An 11715-nucleotide genomic window follows, 5' to 3' on the forward strand; every position below is an offset into this window, starting at 1 on the left:
GAAGTACTACATGAATTTGCACATGTGCACTGTACATGATGTCATCTGCGACTTCAAGTTTCCGGGTACTATTCTGCACCAGTCTACCCGAGCTCCTCACGGGTAGCATGGGTACCCGGCTACCTGTGCACACGGCTAATTCTGAACTCGGATTGTGAGCCAATTTAACCATGGCAAAAAAAGATTAGGGGTAAAAAAAAGAATATTTTGGTCACCCATTTATCAACACAACACCAAAAGGAGAAGAAGACAACAACGGATGGAAAGCGGCGAAATAACCGCTTCTCACCACGAGTTACTAGGCATGGATGGGAGGGATCTTGATCGGCGATCTGGTCTCAGGAACTGCCCTAATTCCTACTGTTTCGAATGAAGGCATCACCAGTAATAATGGTTTTCACATCTCACTACCAGGATAACGAAGGGAACATAAGATACACCCACTATTCTGCTACAGCCCTGCTTGCTTCAAGGTTTCCAGGGAGAGGAGCCACAGGAGAAGGGATTGTGTCATAGTATACTAGAAGGTGACAGAGCTGGCGAGAGATAAGTTGCGGCAGCTTCAGAGGCAACTTGACAATGTGCATTCCTTGCTGGAGGTTCGACAATGTGTAGTTTTTCTCCCTTTTGGTCTAAAATCGAGAGCAGTATATCCCTTTCTAAGGGCGAGAGTGGAAGTTGCGTTGCAACTCCGAGTTTCCAGCAATCAGGATCACACGTTGCCTAATGATCCTGACTGCATGAGACTCCGAGTTGCAACACAGCTAGGCATTTTCCAAACCGGCCGGTCGAAAAATTCGCCGCAAACATTGGCTATGAAAAGATTTGCCGAATACGCAATTTTCGAACTAAAATCGCCGCAAATCGATGCTTTAGTGCCTCAACAGAATGCAAACATTTAACGTGTCAACAAGAGCAATTGCTCCTCCGTAGATCGGTTTCTGACAAAACCGAATTGGGCCCTGCTGATATAACGAATGTCATGGACGAAATCACGTAGATCATCCGCCAAGATTCGTTCAAATAATCGAGGCACGATTTTGAGCAGGGAAATTGGCCTGCTACGGCGAGTTCTACCCTGGTGCAATGGTCACTCAACATGAATCATGACAAAACGGAGTACACTCATTTTGTTCTCTCTTTTTGCTTTGACTCTTCCTTCATGGTTTCACGCGACTGGCCCAACTGGTGTTGTCAATAAACCCGTTTGTTACAAAAGCACCAGTTCTCCAGTGGGAAAGGCATTCTCGCTTATGACATTGTATTCGTTGCAATGTTGTAACTCGACTCCGCCGTACCGCTGATTTTTGCTGCATGGTATACGCTATATGCGCTATGTGTGATTTACTGTATACACTGTCATGTCATGCTATATATGTGTACGCTTTTCTGATATACAGTTTCCTCTGAGACAAAAATGCGATAATACTCATAAAAAGGACACACTTCAGGCTCATTACAAACATCTTGAAAGTTTTTGTCTTCACAAGTATACTTTCAAGCCTTCTCGTCAGGTGAAATACAGGCAAGGGAAAAGGAACAGGAACAGTGGATTAAATACAGTAAGAAGGTGGTAAAACAGCGCAAAAAAAGAAAGAAAGAAGATAGCTAAAGTAAACAGCGAAACTTGCAATAATGACACAAAGGTGCAAATGCGAGAAAACTCAATAAGCGTGACATGTAATGCGACAACAAGAGACAACCACTGGACATACATGTAACTATCGAGGTTTTGACAACCTACCCAACAGTGTGAATTTGATTTGTTTCTGCTTGCAAAGGTTGGGTTTCTTTGTGTGGATGTATACAGCTTCCAAAACATTCAGCAATCTATCAGTACGGGTGAAAGATCCACACAGGCCCAAAAAAGACCAAAATGAAATTTGCAACGTGATATGAGCAGTGTTCCTCTGCCATTAAACATCAATGATCAGTCCTCTGTCTTGTACAATGGCGAAGGGTCGACTAGAATCGACAATCCAGTCGATGGGCGACTCCGTCAACATGCCTGAGCGCCTGCTGTCGCACGTTTCCAAGTTAGCTGTGCCGAAAAACGACGTGACGTGCTTCATTCCAGCACTGGTCGTCGCATTGTCACTGCGCTCAACATTGCTGGTAGTTGTCGTTGCTGTCGACTGGGTTGCTGGTCCTTTCCCTACCGCTGCGGCGTACTGGTCTTTATGAGCAGAAATCAGGTGCTGTAACAAGTTGGTTGTGCCGCTTTGACGGACAAACTCGCGGCTGCACAAATTGTATCTCGCTACGCTACCAGCTTCCTCGAAGTATGCCCAAACTGGCGATCTCTTGGTCGGACTAACTTTCGTTTTTACAGGCGGCAGCATTGTCACTGCTCTCCTCGCCAAAACTCGAAACTAACTGTAAGTTTTTGCCAAGAACTGAACAAATTAGAAGGCCGGCAGCCACACTCACAGTTTCGCTACAACCTAATTAATATGAAGCTTTCCGGTTGTTACACTTTCCGGTTACGCTGACTAGTGCAGTGAATGCGCGGGATGTAGCTCTTCGACTACGATCGAGTACCAAAAATAATCAAGCGCGCAGTGATTGTACGGACCTATGGCTTCATGCACGTGTACTTCGACGTTCATGTACTTGTTGCATGACCTGATGACGCGCGTGCATGATGCCATATGCATCGTCTGCATGTACTGACATCATGACGCTCTCGCACTGTGCAGTCATAATTGTTATCGATCATAATGATTATCGATTTCACCCATAACGAGTGATATACGAGTAATCAGTATAATCGTTTCGGACCTAATTGTTCAACACAGTTTTCCGCATATGAATCAGTGAGATTTTGAGTTTTAGGTATGCTATCTAACTCAATTTGACCAAAAATACCAATAGCACCCTTTTCTCGGCCTGAGGCTCATTACATGTATGTACTCTTTGTGTTTGAACCTGGCTGGTGGTCTAGAGCGAGACGAATGTCTACATCAGATTCATAATTGCGACTCCAATGCTGCGTGTACCAACACGGTTGGGTCCTACAACTGCATATGTAACTCTGGGTTTTACGGTGACGGCACATCCTGCAAAGGTATGTTACACTTTTTATCGGTATGATAATGTGGTATGCCAAATAGAGCTTCAACGGACTGGTTTTGTTCTGGCAACTTCAGTTGCGCTCCGTGAAATCCAGCCAATAGTGCACCTTTGGCAGCCTCAACTTGTATGGCCTTTGACGCTCTGGAAGCGGCATGAATGCATCTGGACGTACATAGGGTCCAGCGTATAATGCCGGCATTATATTCGACGTTATGAGACTATTAGAGCATCAGAGCATTATGCAGCATTATATTCAACCAAAACGAGCATTGTGTGATGTTTTAGCGGCATTACAAATTGCATAGTAGATAATTATTTTGAAATCCATGTTCTTCTTTTTCTCAACAATCTGCTATATGCAGTCATGAGATCCAGCCCTCGCCGTGTCGGAAATGCGTAAATCTACGGTTGGGAGCGCAATGTACCATAGACCTTTCTCACAATGTGCACGTGACCTGAGGCCCACGGCGCAGCGTAAGGCAAAATAATTCAAAAGATGCACTGTTTCTGTACTGAAAGCTATTAGAATTTAGTTGTTTGTGGATAATGTGAGCCAGAGCACGCTAAAATATGACCACAGACCAAAAATTCGATTTTCAGTTTTTGTTCAAAGATGATCTAACACACCTAATGTTCACTGTCTGAACGTTTTGGATTGATTGGACATATCTAAGTGTGGCTACAATGGTATTATATGGAGCACTGTTGAAATGGTGAAATTCTATGTACAGCAATGGGATTGTCATTTTTGCACACAATTGATATGCCCCTAGGTTCATCCTTTCCGGGTCAGTTCCTCTGTCCAGGGTCTTATAGCATGAGCTGACAGGTACTCAGCCACATCCAAAATATCAAATAGTCTATAGGCAGCTGAGCTGAGTGTCCGAAATACCTCCTCTTTGGAGCACCACTGGAGAACCGCCAGCAAAAACACGGTCAACATCTGTAGATGGCCGAAGAAGTTGGCACTCCATGTCCTCTCCATCACACTCCACCTGTACTTTTAGATATACAGTATACATTGCTGCGCACAGTTTTCCTCGACATACTAGACGTCGCACTCATATTCCCCACACCGAAGCCCATCTGCACACGGTTTTCTCTGCTCGCCAGAGAGTACTGCTTTCGCTGCATACTGCTCATGCTAGCGATGTTCCACATAAGGGTACTCAAATTATCGACTTGAGCAAGTTGAGGGAGCAGCAGAGTCCATTGATTGTTTTTGCACTTGCAACCAATACTGGCATTGTGCCGGATATGTGCAGCGATGTCCATTCTGTCCAAATCATCGGCCGACTCACCTCCCAAGTCAGTGTCGATGCCAATCGCTTGCCAGGTTGTCATCAGAGTAGAATTCCTCGTCACCGCAGATCGTGGGACTACCAGCATCAATTATTTTTACGCTCAATGAAAGTGTCGCCCTCAAATAACTCGTCGCTGTAGCCATCATCGTCTTCCTTCTGTTTCTGACCCGAATCCTCAAAATATTTTATCCTGCGCATGGAGTGCGATGATGTCGTCTTCTTCCGCACCGCAGTACATTACTACTACTAGGCTCTTCTGTCGATACATCGATGACGATCAGTTTTAGGCTACTCAGCGCAACATGGAATACATGGAATACAAACTCAAACAAATAAACTTACTTGCAACAAAGAATTGCATCCGGAACAGTCCAGTCGACCGAGGAGAACAACAACAACGACACGCGTTGCCCTGCACTTCGTATTTTTTGCCGCTGAATTCAAATCGCGATTATCTCGACTTTTCCAAAAAAAGCTATGGTCATGTTTTAGCGCGCTCGGGCTCATGTTTTGTTTCTCTCGTCGTTTTGAAGGCCGTGTAGGTGTTTGGAGTTATTTCCTCGGTGTTACCAACCGTGCCGTCGTCCTGCGCTGTGGACGGCTGTGCAAATCGTGCTTCAGCAGACTGTCCTTACCGCTTTTTTAGATTTCCAGAATCAGAACGGTGTCAGATGTGGATAGCTTCAGTTTGCAAAAACTATTTTGCAGCTGACAACGTATTGTACTGCATCGTTCAAGCCAAATGTTTCGCTGAGGATCCTGAGCTGATCAAGCAAGGTCAACCATTGAAGGCTGGGTCGATGGTGTATCATCTTGCACTGTTTCTGGATGAGCGTGGGGTGCTCAGAGCCGGGGGGACGACTCCACTACAGCGAGTTGGCGCATGGAGCCAAGCACCCAGTTCTAATAGGCAAACATCATCTGACCGTGTAGCTGTTGGAGAAAATGCACGTCGAAAGCATGTACCGAGGTGTAGAAGGGGTCTTGTTGTACATCCGTCAGAAATTCTGGATTATCGGCATTACTCAGTGATGTGTTATATGCCGTCGCTACAAGGCTAAGGCAGCCTCAGAAGTCTGCCCGTCGCTGCCAACAGACCGAGTCGTTCACGAGAGGCCGTTCGCAACTACCGGCATCGACTATGCTGGTCCGTTGTACGTTCGACGTGGTGAGTCATCTCCGAAGGTATTGATAGCTTTGTTTGTGTGTGCCACCACCAGAGCAGTTCAACACTGTCTGACCCATGGGTACATGGACGCTGGAAAGTTATAATTCCAGACAAGAAAGTACTTCCCGCTTTCTATGCCGGGGTTTCTAGCATAATCCGACTTCAAGTGGGTGAAAATTTGTTCCATTTATGTACAAGAAAAGATTCGAGTGAGTATGATTCGGATATACCTGGGATTGGTGAATGAGTGTTTTAAATAGGTATTTTGAGGTCAAGACAATCTCCTGATGATCAAAATATATGCAGCAACTTCTTGAGAATCCAATATGCTATCAGGGATCGATTTACTTTGATTTTTTTTCCATACCAGTCACTGCTACACAGTTTTGCAATTGACTAGCAACTCCCAGTATTGATTAGCAGTTTTCCTTCATCAAAAGTGTATAATCATGTATATCTGTACGATAGCAGGATTTTGTACAGAAGTGGACAATAGCTGCTGTTGCTATTTGCTTTTCCAAGCGAACGGTTGACATGAATATTTACGTCAGGGTTTTGTTACATGTTCAGCGTTCACCCGACTTGTTAGTTCATCACAACACAGTATCCTTCAACAGGGTAGTTACACTGATTCCTTCGACAAAGAACGCTCAGGAAAGCGCTCAAACAATCGCAACATTCCGTGCAAAGTGTCCAGAATTTTCGCTTTGCTCCATCGAAGCGAATCAACCTTCCTGGCGCATCCAGTTCTTTTTCCCACTTCTGGACAGTGATCAGATTCACTGACATGTTGGCCACATGGGACTAAGAACCATCTACTTCAACTGTGTCTTGTCGAACAGAAACAAACTGAATTGAAATTGACAGTGAAAGAAGAAAGGAGAACTTCAGGGAAAGTTGCCGCCGTGCAGTGTACCATGGTGTACAAAACTTCCAAAGACTGCAGTGCTAGTGCAGTGGCCAAAATCATAAAGAGCACGATCCGCGACCCGCACCCGCGTGCGCACTAAACAGGACAGGCCAGTTGGTTGGAGTAGTAATATACTACTCCCTATTAATTATTGAGAGTTGCACGTAAACTGCACGCAATCTGTACAGAATAGTCTTTGTACATACCGGTATGCATGGCCAGTGCATCGCAGTTATCGGCGATAAAAACGAAAAGCGAATCGCAGCCAGTGAATTTTGATTCGCAAACTGCGATGCGAACCCTGGCTATGATGTTCTAGCATTTGTGTGCTTTGGATAATACGAGTATATACCCAATCACTGCTGCAGCATGCAATTGCTTGAATCACGGTCAGTGTACTGAAGATGGCACCTGCAACTGCCGGAAAGGATTCCACGGAGACAAGTGCCAGCATAGTAAGTGAAGTGAATACGCATGCTTCTTAGGGCGCGTTTGGTTGGTATGACCTAGAACAGTATTCACCAGAACAGCGTGTTTGGTTGGGACTGCACCTGTTCTGGGTCGACCAGAACATGTTCTGCTTGCTCCGGCCTCGAGGCCGGAGCAGACCGAGCAGTTTCACTTTTCACATTAAAACCTGGCAGGAACATCGATTTTTGTCCCAAATGATCACGTGCTTACGTTTTTTTGGGTTGAATTCGTTGTAGTGTATGTTCTGCTTGCTCCGGCCTCGAGGCCGGAGCAGACCGACCAGTTTCACTTTTCACATTAAAACCTGGCAGGAACATCGATTTGGGTCCACAAATGATCACGTGCATACGTTTTTTGGGTTGAATTCGTTGTACGAACAAAGTGACCATGGTGACCCATAAACATTTTGAAGAATGCACCAAGTTTGGCACATTTTTCTCAAATATGTGCTCTGTTTCTGGAGTACCGTTTGGTTGGCATGAGGCTGCTCCATGTGCACCAGCTGTTGGATCCTGTTCTAGTTTATACCAACCAAACACACCCTTTACTGTTAGTGTAACATGAGTATGTCCAATACTGAATCCCTCTCTTGAAAATTTGAAATGAGCGAGTCGTTGTTTCGCAAAAACTACTGTCAGTAGTATGACACCCAACATGTAATAATTACTTGTGCCTATTTAGCAGCATAACACAGTAGTTGCGAGTATTTCCCGAACTAGGCTGCAAGCAAGACTACAATCATGCGTACCAGGTGTACTACGTTTAGATTTGCAAGAGTGTAGGCGTGCATTGTTTTATGTCTGGTCAATAGAATACTCGTATTCAGTCGAATACTCGCTAGTTTTCTCAAATAGTACTCGAGTCGATGATTATGGCACACAGTTCACCCGCTTTTTTGCTACAGATGCTGCTGTGAAATGTTAAAATTTTGAATGGTCGCACTATAATACTGCCTTTGTAATGCATAATTTTCTCAAATCTAGGCTGCTCATTGTACTCCAATTATGCCTTGAATGTCCAAACCTTGGGTCAAAGGAGAGGGGGGGGGGGGGGGGTAAATTATGCTCGGTGGCCCATTTTACTCCGACAAATGGGGTATGTACTTGAAATGGATCACGGTATCCCTAGGCAGGAAGTATATACCTTGTTAAGTGTGTTGCAACTGTGCTCTACTGCACCTGAATATGTTTTGCATATGTACTGTATTCTGTTCAGCTTTCCAAACGAACTGCCTGGGTACAGACAAGGCAGTGTACACCTGGACGGCTCTCGCCAGCTTGCCTTGTTATCCACAACTCGACGAGGCCAGCTGCCAGAAGAAGGCGAACTATACGAACGCCCACTATATGTGCAGGAGAAGAGGCTACAACTTGGTTGACTTTCATGCCTTCACCATCCTAAAGCTTGGCGTGCGGTACTGCATGGAAGCATTGCTCAACGAGATGATAGCGAGCAGTTACAGCAGCCCTATCACAATATGGACATCGTACAAGAGGAAAGGCCAGTATACCATTTACAAGCAGGGCAAGAACAACTTAAGAGAAGAATTACATGATAGATATGGAACAAGCCATCATGATGTCATCTGCGAAGGTAGGCCATTGCATTGTGATCAAAGGAACGTGTAAAAGAGATGCTGAGTAGCCAGCAATGAATGGATAAGGTCGAAAATGATTTTGAAGAGATTAGAGGACTGAAACAGAGAGGCGACAGCAATAGTGAGTACAATCTGGGTTTCCCACTGTAGGTGTGCAGATATTGCCCGATACCTGTACCTGGTTATGTTAAGGGGATAAAAAAATACCGCTGACCTTTCTATTTGATAGGGTTTTATTGAGCACGGCATAAAATAATAGATTTTGGGTCTCCCTTTATTCAGATTTATTGCACAATTTTTATTGTACATCTTCTCTAACCACGACTGTTTGTGTACTTGTCTTGCAGCCAAGTGGGTCCACATCAACGACTCAGTATACGCCGCTGCAACAACAGCAATCACAACCATTATCACTGAGCAGTTTGCAGAGGAGGCATGTCAGCAGTACGGACTTCACCTCATAACCGAGAACTGGCTGCAAACACATCACAGTGTATTATTTCGAGAGCCCTGGTTAAAGAAGTTGGCTATTCTTCATAAGCCTCGGAACGCACCTTTCCACGTGAAACCAATCCGGGTGAACGGCCGCTCCCTTTACAGAACCGTAAAATTTAGACAGCCAAAAAGTCTGATTTATCAAAACACCACAAGCACTACGCGAGCCCTAATCCTCTGTGTCAGTAAGTGAGAGGATAAGAATATCCAGTGCCAACATGTCCTGTTCCTACATGTCCTATCCCAATATGTCCTGTTCACCAACATGTCCTGTTCACCAACTTGTCCTGTTCACCAACATGTCCTGTTCACCAACAAGTCCTGTCTCAACATGTCCTGTGCATCCAACTGTCCTGTGCCAACATGTCCTGACAGCACAGTTTGTGCTGTTACTCTCTCCCCCTGGCCCCCGCATATCATTGCATTTATGGCGCATGCCCGGAATTGATTGTAGTTGTACCTAACAAAGAAACCTACTTTGACTGTGATCTTTGTTGGAGCATGCAAGGATTCAAGTACAGAAAGAATACTGGACCATAAGGTGACATAACAATTTGGCGACGAAGATGTCTCTAACGAAGTTTGATTTTTTTGGATTAGGCTGTGTTTACATGAGGCGTTTCAACCCGGGTTGAGTTCGACTCGGTTCAGATTTCAACCCGCCGTGCGCACACAATGAATGGCGTGTTTACATGACGCATTGCGCTTGACCAGGGTTGAAATTTCGCCCCGGGTTGATTTCAACCTGGGTCAAAGATATTGTACTACGTACTTCTGTGCGTATCTCGCGCCAGGTTTGAACAGCACTGCACATGCAAGTTCCGCAGGGAAAGGACTCACATGACCATACAGGACTCTAGAAGTGGAATTTTGGCTGCATATCAGTATTTGACCCGGGTCAACTGTCTTCATGTAAACGCTCACCTATTTTGTCTATCGTACAGACTTTCAACCCGGGCTGAACTCGACACGGTTTGAAATTTCTCATGAAACACAGTCTTAGGGGCGTTCGTTTTTGATCTACAGGTTCGGGTAGAAACTACTTCTTTCGGTAGAGGTGTTCGTGTTTTGAAAAAAAATTCTACTCAAAAGAGTAGATTCTACTTTCCTCTACCGACTCTACCGGCAACAAGTTGGTAGAATCCGGTAGAAGTTGGTAGACCTACGGGATTTCCAGCAAGATCAAGGATTTTTATACAACTCCATAAAAAAAGAAACATTTCACGTACACATCGTGTAAACTACTAGTTGTGGTAGAACAGCGTTCGTACACTTGCCTCTACCATCTACCTCTATCGGTAGAGTGACTCTACTCTACTCTACCAGGAAGCTAAAAACTAACGCAGCCCAAGCCATCATTTAGGGTTTTCCACATTCTATTGTCAGATTCTGTCAGAGTGCAATGCAATTGACTTTTTGCTTCCTTTTTTTGCGCAGAGTTCTGTGAGAGCGGTGTTCTTGCGCCAAACCTGACTTGTATGTGTAACCATACCACATCGTACGGAGAATATTGTGAAAAGGGTAAGACAGCAAGTCGTTAAGTTCTTTGTGTGTGTATGTGTGTGTGTGTGTGTGTGTGTGTGTGTGTATGTGTGTGTGTGTGTATTTGTGTGTGTGTGTGTGTGTGTGTGTGTGTGTGTGTGTGCGTCGCTCACTGCCAGGCTTGTGACCGCTGCTTTGCGTCTACACGTGGCCGCGCCCGTCATCGCTGCTCGCGGACTTGTAGTCGTCCGACCGTTCAGGACCGTCAGGGTTTCACGTGTGTTTGCGCCTGCTCCCGCCGATTTCGCTTACCGCATCACCTGGATCGTCACAGGGCTGTGTGCTCCTCCTCTGTCTCAGCTGCCCCTCCGGGGCCCACGTAACCTTCATGGCAGTGGCTCAACAGGACAGGACAGGACAGGTGTGTGTGTGTGTGTGTGTGTGTGTGTGTGTGTGTGTGTGTGTGTGTGTGTGTGTGTGTGTGTGTGTGTGTGTGGGTGGGTGTGTGTGGGTGTGTGTGGGTGTGTGTGTGTGATGCTGTGAAGTCGGCTGCCGTCGATGTGGCTGGGGAGGTGGTTGGCCGAGACAAGCGGCGTGTACCGGACTCGTTTCGTGATAGTGCCCCGGCACTGGAGCCCCTACTAGCATCCCGTAATCGGCTTTACGACCTGTGGGTAAGAACTGGCAATCAGAATGACCACAGGGCTTTCAAGGAGGCTCGTGGCCAGGCTCGGGCTGGTATACGTCAGGCAAAGACCAACTGGTTAATAGAAAAAGCGGCAGTGGTGCAACGGGGACGTTTCAGCGGCAATCATGTGCGGTCTGCCATCCGAGATATGCAGCACTATTGGCTAAAGCCAATATCTGTACAGGCTATCCGCAACACTCGCGGAGACGTCTGTGGATCTGTGCAAGAGCAGAGGGGCACATGGCACAGGCATTTCTCGGGTGTTTTGAATGGCTGCATTACTTACGATGCAGAGGTATTCCAGCAAATTACCCAGCGGGAGATCATGCACTCGCTAACGCAGCCACTGTCGGGAGAGAAGTTGACCCATGATCTGAGACATCTGAAGAACGGCAAGGCTGGTGGCATGTCCCAGATCCCAGATTGAACTGGAAACTTGTTGTGGTCAAATTCCAATATTTCCATAACTCCTTGAGTAACATCTCATGCATTATCTCTGTATCACGTCTTGTTTGTGCATATGCG

At 45.8% G+C, this 11715-nt stretch overlaps 1 long non-coding RNA gene across 1 annotated transcript in view; it reads left to right on the forward strand.

The window, feature by feature from the left end:
• LOC135821220 (uncharacterized) overlaps positions 1-2979 on the forward strand; it is a 42091-nt gene extending 39112 nt beyond the window's left edge. Inside the window, exon 6 of the long non-coding RNA XR_010554316.1 lies at positions 2945-2979. This is a non-coding gene — a long non-coding RNA (uncharacterized LOC135821220). The remainder of the gene's footprint in view (positions 1-2944) is intronic.
• The last annotated feature ends 8736 nt before the right edge of the window (positions 2980-11715 follow it).

Source organism: Sycon ciliatum, chromosome 7 (assembly GCF_964019385.1).
Source record: "Sycon ciliatum chromosome 7, ocSycCili1.1, whole genome shotgun sequence".
Lineage (NCBI taxonomy): Eukaryota > Metazoa > Porifera > Calcarea > Leucosolenida > Sycettidae > Sycon > Sycon ciliatum.